This window comes from Populus trichocarpa, chromosome 19, assembly GCF_000002775.5.
Source record: "Populus trichocarpa isolate Nisqually-1 chromosome 19, P.trichocarpa_v4.1, whole genome shotgun sequence".
NCBI lineage: Eukaryota > Viridiplantae > Streptophyta > Magnoliopsida > Malpighiales > Salicaceae > Populus > Populus trichocarpa.
This window is the reverse complement of record NC_037303.2, coordinates 6,630,252-6,645,510: the sequence shown is the minus strand read 5'-3', so window position 1 is coordinate 6,645,510 and position 15,259 is coordinate 6,630,252.

The window sequence follows — 15,259 nt, the reverse complement described above, 5'->3', positions numbered from 1 at the left end:
AAGAAAAGAGCCCTTTGGAAGATACTGCTTCTCATGCACCAACAATATCAACTCAAGCAGGGCATGAAGAATCGACGGGGCCTCAAATTGGACAGGCACCAAGGCAAACTGGAGATGTTCGGCCGACCATGTTAGCCCCACGGGAACGAGTAGAGGAGCCCCCTCAGACTACACCCGCAGAGCCATCTGTTTCTTATGTTGATCCGATGCTCCTGGCCCAGCTAGTCAAAGCAGTAATGGAAGGAATGGCTAATGCTGCCACTCCTATGCCAGCACCCCCACCTGATGCGAACCCTAGCGGAATATAATGGTATTCGCGACCTCAAGATCAATCTAATCCAAGTTTGTTGAGATTTGAATGAGCGTATCACAATGAAAGACTTGCTCCAAGGCAACAAGACTATAAACCAACTCGATCACAACGCCTACACCTGGAGACGAGCAAAGGAAGTATAAATTCACAACAAAGAAGTCCATTGTATCTTGAAGAAGTCCATTGAAAGCTTCTTTGAACTTCTTAGCCCTAAGCCTAGTAACTTGACCAACTGGAACCTCCAATGGATCCTTTGATGGTTGGATCGTGATTAGTACTTAAAAGTGTATTTTTATCAAGGTTTTATATCATCATTTTGCACTTGAAGTATCAATAACTCCTTAACTAAAGCATGTTTTATAATAACATATCTAATAATATAAGATACCTTTAATTTATGGTAAATGTTCATCTTAAATGCAGGCCTATCACATAAATGAAAGAATTGATTGAGGAGTTGAAGTACTGAAATTGAAAGGACAAAGAGATGGCCAAACTTAGAAAAGAGATGTTGGTGCAGTCCAAACTAGAACATTGTTCGGTAATCGGGTCATATCTGGAGCTGTAGATCTCGGATTTAGGTCTTCCTTATATGGATGGAAAGCTAAGACATAGGCCTACAACTTTCATGGGAGTCCAAGATTTAAGAAGGCCGTTTTCAAGTCCAAATTGTAGCAATAACGAAGAAGTCCGAATCTGTCCTGCAGCCCAGACACTGTTTAGTGTTCAGCCCATATCTTGAGTTCTAGAAGTCTAAATGATCTCAAAGTTTTACCCTGGCAAGATGAGACAATTTCCTATAACTTTCATGATTTAAGTCTGTTCAAATTATGACGTTATCAATGACGTTTTTGGCAGACAAGAAGATAAGAATTGTCACCAAGTCAAGATGTGGCCATTCACTCATCAATTAGTCAACAAATCAATAGTTCCGAATTTTGGCCTATAAAAGGAGGCATTTGCCATGTATTTAGGCATCTTGGTGTTCAGATCAAGATCATGCTCTTGCTCTCTCTTTTGTAATACTTAAGTTTTGTTTATATTAATCTCTTGTTTATGCCTTTCATTTCCTTTTCTTTACTTAGTTAACTTCTTTCTCATTTATGTTCTTATCTTGTTTATTTATGTTTCTTTCTTTTATTATGTTTAGCTAAGTTAATTATGTCAAGGTGAAAAGGGTACACTAATGGTGTAAGAATAAGTATAATATAAACTTAACATGGACCTTAATGTTGGATACTAACATGCTTTATATTTGTTATCTTGTTCACTTTTAATACTTTGCTTGTTAAATGGTTAATCTAGATTTATGTTGTATAACACCTGATACAACAAATACTTGGCACTTTCATAGCCCATACTGTATGGTATAACCGACACCTGAGCTATGAAAGGAACTTGATTTGTTGTTAACATAAGTTATAATCATGAATGCCTGACAACATTTACAAGTATTAGCATTATTCGAATAAGATAACTAATGTAATCATGTTAACAATTTATAATCTGATTGGAACCTCCTTTGTGTGTGGTTTCCAATTGAATAAAAAGAGTTTATACTATACTTGTTTGAAATACCATTAGTGGATCCTCTAACCTTGACATTTGTTGTTATCATTGTTTAATCCTTACGTTAATCTTCCATCTCAAAGTTCTCATCAACTTCTTCTTCTTCATCATCTTTATTATTATCATTATTAATAGTATTATTATTATTACTACTACTACTACTACTACTACTACTACTAGTATTATTATTATTATTGTTATTGTTATTGTTATTATTGTTATTATTGTTACTATTGTTGTTGTATTATTGTTGTTTATAATTTATACAATTAACCTCCCTGTGGTTTGACCCCGGTCTTGCCGGGTTATTTATTACTTCGACACTCCTGCACTTGGGAGAAGACATCAATCTTTTGGTCGTGTCAGATCGCATCATCCCCTCGCTCCTCAAAAGGATTCGACCTCGAATCATCACCTACATCAAACAAAGAAAGATCAGAAACATTGAATGTAGTACTAACACCATACTCACCTGGTAGATCCACTTTGTAGGCATTATCATTAATCTTTTCTATGATCTGATAAGGACCATCTCCTCGAGGCATCAACTTTGATCTTCTTTGTTCAGGAAACCTTTCCTTCCTCATATGCACCCAAACCCAATCACCTGGTTCAAATCTCACTAATTTTCGTCCCCTATTGGCTTTGTTTGCATATTGTTCATTCTTCTTTTCTATTTGTTGCTGAATTTTTGCATGGAGATCTTTCACCACCTGTGCTTTTTGATTACCATCAAGACTAACCTTTTCATCAACAGACAAAGGAATCAAATCTAATGGTGTCAAAGGGTTAAAACCATAAACAATCTCAAATGGTGAATAATCAGTAGTAGAATGCACACTATGATTATATGCAAATTCAATGAATAGAAAACAATTTTTCCAATTTTTAAGATTCTTTTGAATGATAGCCCTTAACAATTGAATCAAAGTCCAGTTAACAACTTCAGTTTGTCCATCTGTTTGTGGATGAGAAGTAGTAGAATATAAAAGTTTAGTTTCTAACTCACCCCACAAAACCTTCCAAAAGTAACTCAAAAACTTAACGTCTCGATCAGATACAATGTTCCTAGGAAGACCATGTAGCCGAATGACCTCTCTAAAGAATAGGTCAGCAATATTTATTGCATCATCTGTTTTATGGCAAGCAAGGAAATGTGCCATCTTAGAAAATCTATCCACAACAACAAATATAGAATCTCTCCCTTTCCTAGACCTAGGAAGACCCAAAATGAAATCCATAGAAATATCAACCCAAGGTTCCTTAGGAACAGGCAAAGGTGTGTATAGTCCATGAGGCATTACACAAGTACTCATGCTCTCTCGAATGTATACTTTCGACATCAACTCCCCCACTTGTCTTTGAAGTTCCTTAGTCTCTTCAGGATTGCTCCTATAAGCCGACCTATTTGGTATAGATGCTCCTGGAACAAAGTCAATTTGATGCTCAATACCTCTAATTGGCGGCAAACCACTAGGAATGTCATCCGGAAAGACATCCTCAAATTCCTGCAAAAGAACTTTAACAACACTAGGAACACAAGAATCTAATTCATCAGAGTTAAAGAATGCCTCCTTATACACAAGTAAAATCATAGGCAAGTCAGAAAGATAGGCATGTTTAAGATCATTAGATTTTACAAAAAAATTAAGGTGTTTCCCCACTTTTTCTACACACTCTTCTTTTCTCACCCTTTCTTTCTTCTCTCCACTCATTTTCTCTCCACTCTCGGCCTTCTTTTCATTTTTTTGTTCTTGGCCATGACCCTCCCCTAATGTCCTAAGGGCCGAAACTTTGTTCCCTTTTGTTTTCAACTCATGACTCACTTTTTTTTCTCTTTTCCTCACATCCTCACCATATTGTTCAGCTTGTTTTTCCATTTTGGCTGAATCTTTTTGTTCCTCCAATTTGGCCGAAACATGTTGCTCTTCCTCATAGCCCTTCTTCAATTGAATTTGATCTTCATACACTTGATTTGGTGAGAGTGGGGCAAGTGTATAAATCCTTCCATCCTTCTCTAATAAATACATGTTCTTAAACCCATCGTGTTTGGCTTTTCTATCAAATTACCAAGGCCTCCCTAGTAACAGATGAGTAGCATGCATAAGCACAACATCACATAACACTTCATCCTTATATTTACCTACTGAAAAATAAATCATCACCTGTCTATTCACCCTAACAACACCACATTCACTCAACCATTGAAGTTGATAAGGCCTCTCATGCTTTATGGTATTCAAACCCAACTTTCTAACCAAAGTAGCACTAGCAACATTAGTACAACTACCACTATCAATGATCATACTACATACCTTATCGTTGATTAGGCATCTAGTATGGAAGATGTTCTCCCTTTGTTGCTCCACATCATCCTCCTTAGTCTGAACACTAAGGGACCTTCTAATCACCAAAACTTTATCACCAACAACATACTCTAAATCACTAGCATCCTCAAGTTGGGGCATGTCATCACAATCAGACTCCTCACTAGTGAACACAATCTCTCCATCATCCCTTAGAATCATAACTCGATGATTTGCACATTCTGATGCATAGTGTCCCAATCCCTGACACTTGAAACACTTTATGTCATGATTACGCTTCGATTGAACTTCTCCCTTAAGTTTTTGATCATTGGTCGAAACCTGCTTCTTCATGGAGGTAAGTTCGACAACTTTAGAAGTCACCAAAGGCTTCGATGACGCATTACCCTCTCTCCTATAATTCATCTTCCAACCCGAAGAAGACCCCGTATAAGCTCCAGATCGTGTATTACCCTTCCTTTTCAACTGTCCTTCAACCTTAATGGCTAAGTGTACTAACTCCTCCAAATCAACATATGATTGCAACTCCACAACATTAGCTATGTCTCTATTCAAGCCATTCAAAAACCTAGACATAGTAACTTCCTCATCTTTATTAATATTAGCTCTAATCATAGCCACCTCTAATTCTTTCTGATACTCCTCTACACTCTTATTACCCTGTGTAATCATTTGTAAACGATTAAACAACTCCCGATAATAGTGTTTAGGAACATACTCTTCCTCATTATTGTCTTCAACTCCTCCTATGTGTTAACTGGTCTTTCTCTATTCCTTCTTTCTACCGCCAATCTTTCCCACCAAACCATGGCATAATCAGTAAACTCCACTACAGCTAACTTAACCTTCTTTTCTTCAGAGTACCTATGGATGTTAAAAATCATCTCCACCTTTTTTTCCCAATCTAAATAAGCTTCCGGATCAATTTTTCCCTTAAAGGCTGGGATTTTTAACTTAATACTACCCAAATTTCGGTCTATATCTCCCAAATCATCAAAATCCCCTCTATGCTCAACATCCCTATGTGCCCGAATATGTCCCCTCCTTGACCGATTCTCATACCTCTCTCTCATATGTGTACGGAACCCACCACCACGGTTAAGATCATCCTCGGCTTCATCTGCAGAGTTTCCAGCAACACTCTCCTCCTTCCTAGCTTCTCTACCCCTTTTACTACGCCCTCCATCGGACCTAGTCTCTAATTTTTCAATCCTAGTCATCAGCTCACTAAACATAAATTTCATATGTTGTTGTATTCTCGAAAGCCCATCTTCTGGGATTTCACCCTTCTTCTGCTACACACTATTAGAAGACATTATTTTTTTTTAAACCTGCACGAAAATCGTTAGCAATAAAAATAACACCTCGCTCACTCGTGTTTCACACAAATTTATAGGTTTTTCACTTGAATATGCTCCCTATGCCCTTTTCCACTCAAATTGTCTTTCTTTAGTTCTTGAAATCACTTAGCAACAATTCAGAAAAAGCAACCAATTATGCAGTGAATTTATAAATTTGATATAGACTCCAGAAACAAGAAATTATGAAACTAACAAAACAAAACTCGATGACAAATTCACGAATAGCAATGCTAATTTGTACGAAAAATATGACGATTTGAAGACACGAATAAAAATAAAAAAAATCAGAAAAAAGCTAAACAATTACGAATTATCAAGAACTAAGGATTTAATTCAAGAAAATCCAGAAACTCAAGAAAATCATCTAAACTACCCAAATTTTCAAGAAACACAAACAAGACTACTAAAAGATTCACGAATCAAGAGTAACGAATTTCCCAATGATCAAGGTTTTCTCAAGCATGTATTCGACCAAAACTAAAAAAAAAAGGTGATTTTTTTTCTTTTCTTTTTTTTTATGCGTCAGCAATCAAGATTTCAAGATCAAGCCTCCTTTTTTATATATATAGATGTATATATTTCGGCAAGAACAAAACAAAATCAAGAACTTAGGTGTGTATGCCAATTTTGATCAAGAAAGCATCAAAAGAACACTAATTTATGATTAAGTGTTCAACAAAGCAATCAAAAGTAAGATCCCTATATTTATTTTTATATAGGTGGCCGAATCTATCAAGAATCAAACAAGAAACAATAAAGACTCAAATTGAAGGATATAACCTGTGATTAGATCAGCTCTGATACCAACTTATGCGAACCCTAGCGGAATATAATGGTATTTGCGACCCCAGGATCAATCTAATCCAAGTTTGTTGAGATTTGAATGAGCTTATCACAATGGAAGACTTGCTCCAAGGCAAAAAGACTATAAACCAACTCGATCACAACGCCTACACCTGGAGACGAGCAAAGGAAGTATAAATTCACAACAAAGAATGGTCAATTCTTTGAAGAGTTGAAAGTTCAATCAAGAACCAAGATTGAGCAACCAAAAGTTGGCTACAATGCTGAAAATATCATCAAAAGTCTGACCTAAAATTATTCCTAAAGAGTATTTAAACTCCAAGCCAAAACCCTAATTTCCCTAATGGGTCTCATATAAACCCAATTTAAATAATAATCAACCCAAGCTAAAACTAGCCCAAACTAATTAAAATAAACAAGTCTAAAACCCAAACAAATTGTCTCCTCTCAAAATAAATAAAGTTTGATAGCCTAACTAATTAAATAAGACAGTTCGTTGTTTCCGCATTCTGTCTGGCAGTAGCAAGGCCCAACTTAAAATGTATGGTTCTCTCTCGTCTTAATGAATTAGAAGGCATGCCATATACCGTTGGAAAGGTATGGAAGTCTAGTTCCATCCCAACTAGAATCACATAAAAATTCGATATGTAGCTGTAGTTATGACCAAAAGAGTAATGAAAGGTCAAATTGTCTGAATCTAGTCTTCTTCTCCCAATTCTTGTGTAATGGTCTTGGTTCCACCAACAAACCCCTCTTGAACATGAATCAGATTAATCAAGGCTTGCTCTTCATTATTACAAATCCTCTTGAAGTCCACTTTAGCCCATGTATCTTGAAGAAGTCCATTGAAAGCTTCTTTGAACTTCTTAGCCTTAAACCTAATAATTGGACCAACTGGAACCTCCAATGGATTCTTTGATGGTTGGATCGCATCACCACCTGCACCCATCATACCAACCATTTTAGAAGTAGCTACAGCTACTAATGATGTGGTACATCTAGTTCGTTTTGTGAAAAGTATGAGAGAAATGGGTTGTGAACCCTACTCAAGTGCACAAGATGTTGAAGTGGCGGGAAGGTGGATTAGAAAGGTGGAGAAAACAATGATTCAAATTAAGATACCACATGATCTGCGGGTAGATTGTGCTACTCAATTACTATCAGACAGTGCTATGACTTGGTGGGAGACAATTCAGTTGAGGAAGGCTATAGAAACCCTAACCTTGGATGATTTCAAGATAGAGTTTGAGAATCAATATTACTCCAAATATCATCAGAAGATAAAGGAACAAGAATTCCTAGCCTTGAGACAGGAGGGAATGTCAGTACTCGAGTATGAGAGATGATTTCATGACCTCTCACTATTCGCACCACATTATGTCCCATCAGAACAACACATAATAGAAAAGTTAAGGGTTGGCTTCAGACAAGAATTGAAGCACGGGTTGATTGCTTTACAATTCAAGACAGTAAGGGAACTGATTGAAGCAGCACAAGCCTTGAAGGCTTGTATGGAAGAAGGCCAATAGAGTCACGGGGGTGCTTTACAATTCAAAACGAAAGGATATGGAATTTTTAGGCAGGCCACCACTTCCAAAGAAAGGTAGAGGCGAACAGTTCCTCCAATTCAAAAAGAAAGGGGGGACATCAACTAGCTCTCGACAGGATATTGGTGGGAAGTCGGGAAGTGGTCAGACCCGCTCCAGGGCTATAGCTGCGAGGGGGCCTAATGATCAGATGGAAATTGTCTACCCTCGATGTGCTTAGTGTGAATAGAGACACCCCGGGAGTTGTTTGGTTTCTCCTAGACGATGCTATATATGCCGAGGAGAAGGTCATAAGTGGAAAACATGCTAGTACTTGGGAAGAGGATGTCATCACTGTGGTGAGAAGGGTCACTCTAAAAGGGAATGCCCTCATTTAAACACCAAACAGCCTCAGAGACATAGGCAGCAAAGTCAAAGTCATCAGCAGTCCATCACAGTAAACAGACCAGGAAGGTCGACTCATTCAAGAGCTAACTCAAATAGGGGACGACCCAGAGTGCAAAATGAAAGGGATCAATGGAGGGTTTTCCATATGACCCAGGAAGATGTCAGAGCAACATCAGATGTGGTGCCAGGTATGCTGCAAATGAATGACTATCAAATGCATGTTTTCTTTGATTCTGGTGCACTCACTCCTTTATAGCAAATAAAAATGTAACCAGATTGAGTAAGGAAACAAAAAGGGTAGAAAAAGGATTTATTATTGGGACACCTTTGGGTGAAACTGTGGAAACAAATGTTGTATTCAAAGGGGTGGGAATTAACAACATTAATGGGTGAGAACTAGAAGCAGATTTAATACCCCTAGAATTAAGTGATTTTGATATAATTCTAGGTATGAATAGGTTGAGCAAAAATAAGGCTCGTCTAGACTGCTTTACAAAAATAGTAACCTTCCAAGGGGCTAAGGGTGAAACAATGGTCTTTAAAGGGGAGAGAATTTCCAACTTTACAAATATAATCTCGGTTATGGATGCGAGAAAACTGCTAAAGAAGGGTTATACAGCATACCTTGCCTATGTGATAAATTTGAAAGGGGTAAAATAGGATTGTCTGACGTTCCAATTGTGAGGGAATTTCCGGACGTATTTCCGGAAGAATTGCCAGGACTACCCCCAGAAAAAGAAGTTGAAGTCACCATCGACATATTGCCTAAGGTGTCTCCTATAGCCCAACCACCGTATAGAATGGCTCTAAAAGAATTAGATGAGTTGAAAATTCAATTGCAGGAGCTTTTAGACAAAGGGTTCATACGACCAAGCAACTCACCTTGGGGGGCACCTATATTATTTGTGAAGAAGAAAGATGGAACATTGAGGCTTTGCATAGATTATCGTCAGCTGAATAAAGTGACGATAAAGAACAGATATCCGCTTCCGCGGATATATGATTTGTTCGATCAATTGAAGGGTGCTAAAGTATTTTTAAAGATTGATTTAAGATCAGGATACTACCAGATGCGAATCAAAGGGCAAGATGTGCCGAAAACTGCCTTCAGAACTTGTTACGGACACTTTGAGTTCTTAGTGCTACCCTTTGGATTGACTAATGATCCAACACTTTTTATGGATTTAATGAACCGAGTATTCCAACCATACCTTGATAAGTTTGTTGTCGTATTCATCGATCACATCTTGGTTTACTCCAAATCCTATGAGGAGCATGAACAACACCTGAGACAAACACTGCAGACTCTGAGGAACAGCCAGTTGTATGCCAAGTTGGATAAATGTGACTTCTGGTTAAAAGAAGTTACCTTTTTAGGGCATGTGTCTTCAGAAGGCATTTTTGTGGACCCTCAGAAGGTGGAAGCAGTTCTGAGATGGGAAAGGCCTACTACGGTAACGGAAGTTCATAGTTTTCTTGGATTGGCAGGGTATTATAGAAGGTTTATCGAAGGGTTTTTAACAATAGCAACTCCATTGACACGACTCACCAGGAAGAACATAAGATGGGAGTGGTCAAAGGAGTGCGATGAGAGCTTTCAAGAATTGAAAAGAAGGCTTACTACTGCCCCCATACTAATCCTTCCATCCGGAATAGAAGGCTTTGTAGTTTACAGTGATGCCTCAAGAAAAGGACTGGGTTGTGTCCTAATGTAGCATGGAAAAGTAGTAGCCTATGCATCGAGACAACTGAAGACTCATGAAATCAATTATCCAGTTCATGACTTAGAATTGGCAACAATAGTTTTTGCCTTACGAGTATGGAGGCACTACTTATACGGATCCCAGGTTCAAATTTTCACGGATCATAAGAGCCTTAAATATCTGATATCGCAGAAGGAGTTGAACATGCGACAACGAAGATGGGTAGAATTAATTAAAGATTACGACTGTATTATAGATTATCATCCAGGAAAAGCGAATGTAGTCGCGACTGCTCTCATCCGTAAAGACAAGACGATTAGGGGTGGACCAACGATTTGGAATGAGAAGACCATGAGTGAGCTAAAGAGATTGGGGGCAGCATTAAATATGAGTCCGGAAGGATCCTTAATGGCTCAATTAAGGGTGAAGTCAGGATATCGAGAGCAAATATTAGAGGCACAACAGCGTGATGATGAAGTGTCAAAAGTAAGAATCAAACTGGAATCGGGGGGTGAAACTCTTTTTCGAATGGGTGATGATGGAATAGTGATGTTGGGGCGACGTATGTATGTGTCTGACAACAAATCCCTTAAACAAAAGATACTACGAGAGGCCCACGAGTCTAAGTTCACTGTACATCCAAGTAGTACTAAGATGTACCAGGATCTAAAACAATATTACTGGTGGCCAAATATGAGAAAAGAAGTGGCTGGCTACGTGGCAAAATGTAGTATTTGCCAGCAAGTAAAGGTAGAACACCAAAAACCGGCAAGGCTGTTACAACCATTACAAATCCCTGAGTGGAAGTGGGAGATGATCACAATGGACTTTATGTTGGGACTACCAAGAGGAAAGAGGGGAAATGATGCAATCTGGGTCATAGTGGATCGACTAACTAAGTCTGCCCTTTTCCTACCAGTAAAGATGACAGATCCAATTGACAAGTTGGCCAAGATGTATGTGAACGAAGTTGTGAGGCTTTATGGAGTTCCAATATCAATTGTTTCACACCGAGACCCAAGATTTACTTCACGTCTCTAGCCGAGCATACAACGTGCCTTTGGAATGAATTTGAGTATCAGTATTGCCTTTCATCCGCAGATTAATGGTCAATCTGAGAGAGTTATTCAGATTTTAGAGGATTTACTAAGGGCATGTGCTTTGGAATTTGGTGGAAACTGGGAGGAGCACCTATCATTGGTAGAATACACGTATAACAACAGTTATCAGTCAACAATTGGAATGGCCCCATTTGAAGCTCTTTATGGTAGAAAGTGTAGGACACCCTTGTGCTGGGAAGAAGTTGGGGACAAAAGGCTGTATGGTGCAGAATTAGTACAAATCACTACTGAAAAAGTGAGGATTATCAAGGATCGAATGAAGGTGGCTCAGGGTAGACAAAAGAAGTATGCAGTTATTAGAAGAAGACCACTTGAATTTTGTCCTAGAGATAAAGTATTCTTGAAGGTAGCTCCATGGAAGCACATGCTGAGATTCGGCATGAAGGGGAAGTTAGCTCCAGGTACATCGGACCATTTGAAATCCGAAAACATATCGGACCCGTAGCATATGAAATAATCTTGCCCTCACAACTGGCCAAAGTTCACAATGTATTCCATGTTTCCTTGCTGCGAAAAGCTAATATAGACCCTTCGAGAGTGTTACCTCAAGTGCCAGTGGAGGTAAAAGAAGACTTAACACTTGAGGTGAGACCGATAAAGATTCTTGATTGGGGCGAGAAAGAACTTCATAATAAGAAAGTTCTCATCATCAGAGTCTTATGGCGAAGCTCACAAATTGAGGAAGAGACATGGGAGAGAGAATCAGAAATGAGACGAAAATTCCCCGACTTGTTTACAAACTCAGGTACATTACTCAAATTTCGAGGACGAAATTTCTATTAGGAGGGGAGAATGTAAACCCCAGAAAAAAAATATAAATAAATAAATAAAGGTTGCTTAAATTGAAAACTAACTACATGAGAAATAAAAGTGAGGAAATTCACGCGTATGGTTAAATAAAAGACAGGAATTCAGAAATTTTTTAATATAATTTCCGGGCGAAATAATTCGAGACATTATAATAAGCAGGTAATGTTGAGAGTTGGATTTAATTGAAGAGAATAATACACTTAAAGGAAATGGGGTCTAAATGCAAATAAGGGAAGTTATGGAGTATAAATACTCTCTCCTCACCAAAAAATCTGCAGGAACGATAAGGAGAGAAAATAGGGAGTTTTATACCCATTCTTGAAAAATCAAGAGAGAGAAACACTAAAACTTCAAGAACCCATCCAAGATTAAGGGTTTATAGATGGGATAAACACTTGTGAGCAAGGGATTAACAAGAAATTAAACAAGAAGAAAAGAAAGGAAGGAGTTGAAAATCTTCAACTGGTTGAAGATCAAAATCTTAATTCGTACCGGGTAAGGTGTTCTAAACATGATCTTAAAATTTCATTTCAAATTCGATAATGAATTGATGTCTTGATGTTGAATTATATGTTAGGGTTCTTAGATATGAATTAGGGAAAAAGTACTTATTGTTAAAATTAAGTTAATTCATGTGTGGTATGTAGTTTATGAAACTATTGTGTGAAGGGAAGGGGGAGACGAATCTTGATAGACTTATCTCCTGACTTTCGGTGAGATTTCAGGTAGGAGGATAAGGGAATTAAGATTGAGTTCCTTCATAGAAATTGCAGATTTGGATGTTAGCTAACCAAGGAAACTGGTCTTGCTCAATTTAGAGATGTAGAACTCCAGTTATGGGTTACCAACCGAGACTGAGTCGTGACTGATTCTGTAGGGCAGTAGGACTGATGGGTTGATGAGCAATTTTGACTATCTTGGAGGCAGAACTGGGTTCTCCTTCCTTTAGAGAACTTGTAGCCTCATGTCTTAGCTTTCTAACGAGATCAATCTCACTTAAAATGGAGTTCTAGAACTCTAGATATAGTTAAAAATCTGATGAGTGTTGGACACCAACTGTTCAAACAACAAAACAATTCAAAGTTAGAAAGTAACACTAGACTTTCACGTGAATATTATATGTAGGAATATAAAAGAATTGAGTCATACGAACACTTGCACATTGGGATACTAACTTTGAAAAAATACATGATATATGTATGTTTGTTATTATGAGGAAATGAACGTTTGTTATTATGAGGAAATGAACATGCATAGAAAGTAACATATGAGTAATGAATGAATATGGATTCTCTATAAAATCAGCTTGAAGGAATCATAACCAAAAACTTCCTTGTGATTCAGGAGGAGCAACCAAGATTGGATCTTCTGTGAGGGGAAGTCACGAGACACGCGGAGCAGGTGCGTGATTTTCCTTCCTTTTTGCACTTATACAATTTAAAATTCTTCTGGTGAATGCAATTACAATAAATATTGTGTTCAATGTAAATAAAATCTAGCGTATTTACAAGATTAGCTTCGGCTAATGGCATCCGTGATAGGATTGCCGGGAGGTGAATTACAAGATTAGCTTCGGCTAATGGCATCCGTGAATCACAAGATTAGACTTTGCAAGGTCACTTGGTTCAAGCAAGTAAATAAGAGTATTCAAATTAAGAATATGCAAATGAGTGTTAATTTGGTTTAAAAGATTTACAAGCAAAATATAAGTTGTCTGTTAGAATTCCTATGGATCTAATAGAAAATTAATACTTCATTCATATACATTACATGAACAATATATATTTCTTTTATCAATATAATGGTATGTTGATTTATGTAACAGGTCCATCAAATATCCGGGCAAATCATTAGTTTAGGTCTCTACTTTGTCAAACTTATGTAAATATTTAACTTAAACAAAAGGGAATTAACGTGTTTATGTAGTATGCTTTTGTGTAAACCTTGATGTATTTATAAAAGTTCAGCTTAGCGTGTAGTACTTTAGGTATCTTGTAATTAACCCTTTTGAAATGTTTAACACTTATTATGTTGTAATGCTTTCTTTGCATGTTAGTATTCCTTTTTCTTTTAAATTTTATAATATGATATGTGGGCTATGTTCATATTGAACTTACTCGTAGGATATATATAAATTGTGAGGATTATATGAGGTGTTGAATTATGATGTTTGATATAAGGTTTGGAATTATGGGACCTTATGATGATGGGTTGATTGAGTAAATTGTTAGTAGTCGATAACTTGAGACGTCCTAAATACAAACGAAACTCTGCCGAATTTTTTGTAGAAAAAAAAAATTCCTCAATTAAGAGAATATCTTGGGATTTTTTTTTACATTGATCAAGTCGTATAGTCGGACTGTTACAGAATATCACATAAATATAACAACACGAATATCTAACAATTTCAACAAGATAACATGCATTCATATTTTGTTCACTTCTCCCTTCTGGTTTTCATTAGAATCTCTTCCTTATTCAACTATTAATAATCGTTCCCTCTTCCACTATTGACCTCCATTCAAGACTTTATAAGATCAAACATGATTATTTTTGTTTAACACATTACCGGTACCACTTTCACTGGTATCATCATCATCACCCTGTAGGAGTCGATGCAAGGTAATCCCTTTACCCGGGATCCTAACATACACTAAATGTATGCTAGCCAAATACATGGTGATCCCTTTAACCGGGATCCTAACATACACTAAATGTATGCTAGTCAATACATGTTTGATCCCTTTATCCGGGATCCTAACATACACTAAATGTATGTTAGTCCAAACGTGGCGATCCCCTTACCCGGGATCCTAACATACACTAAATGTATGCTAGTTTACACCTCAAATCTCACTTCTCATATTTCCTTTGTCAGTGATAATTTCATCACTTGGCAATTCACACAACAACCTTTCCCCTTGAATACACATACATTCAGTAATTCACATTTCACATCGGTAATATATATTAAATCATGGAATTTAAGTACAAGGTATATGTGCAATTCACCTACGTGCAATAGAAGCTCTACTCGTGCTCCCCTGCTGCTGCTGTTGCACCATACCTGTGGTCCCTCCTGCAAATCACAGGTTCATCTTATAAATTTTTCTCACTCAAGGATATGTTTTATAATAACCATATCAACAACCAATAAGTCTTTCTTTCAGTCATTTCTTAATATTTTACATTTTTCTCATTTCACCCAGTAATGGGTTCACTCCGATTCAAGCAAGTTAGTCTTGTTGGAAAGCTAAAACATGAGGCTACAAGTTCTCTGAAGGAAGGAGGACTCAGTTTTGCCTCTAAGACAGTCA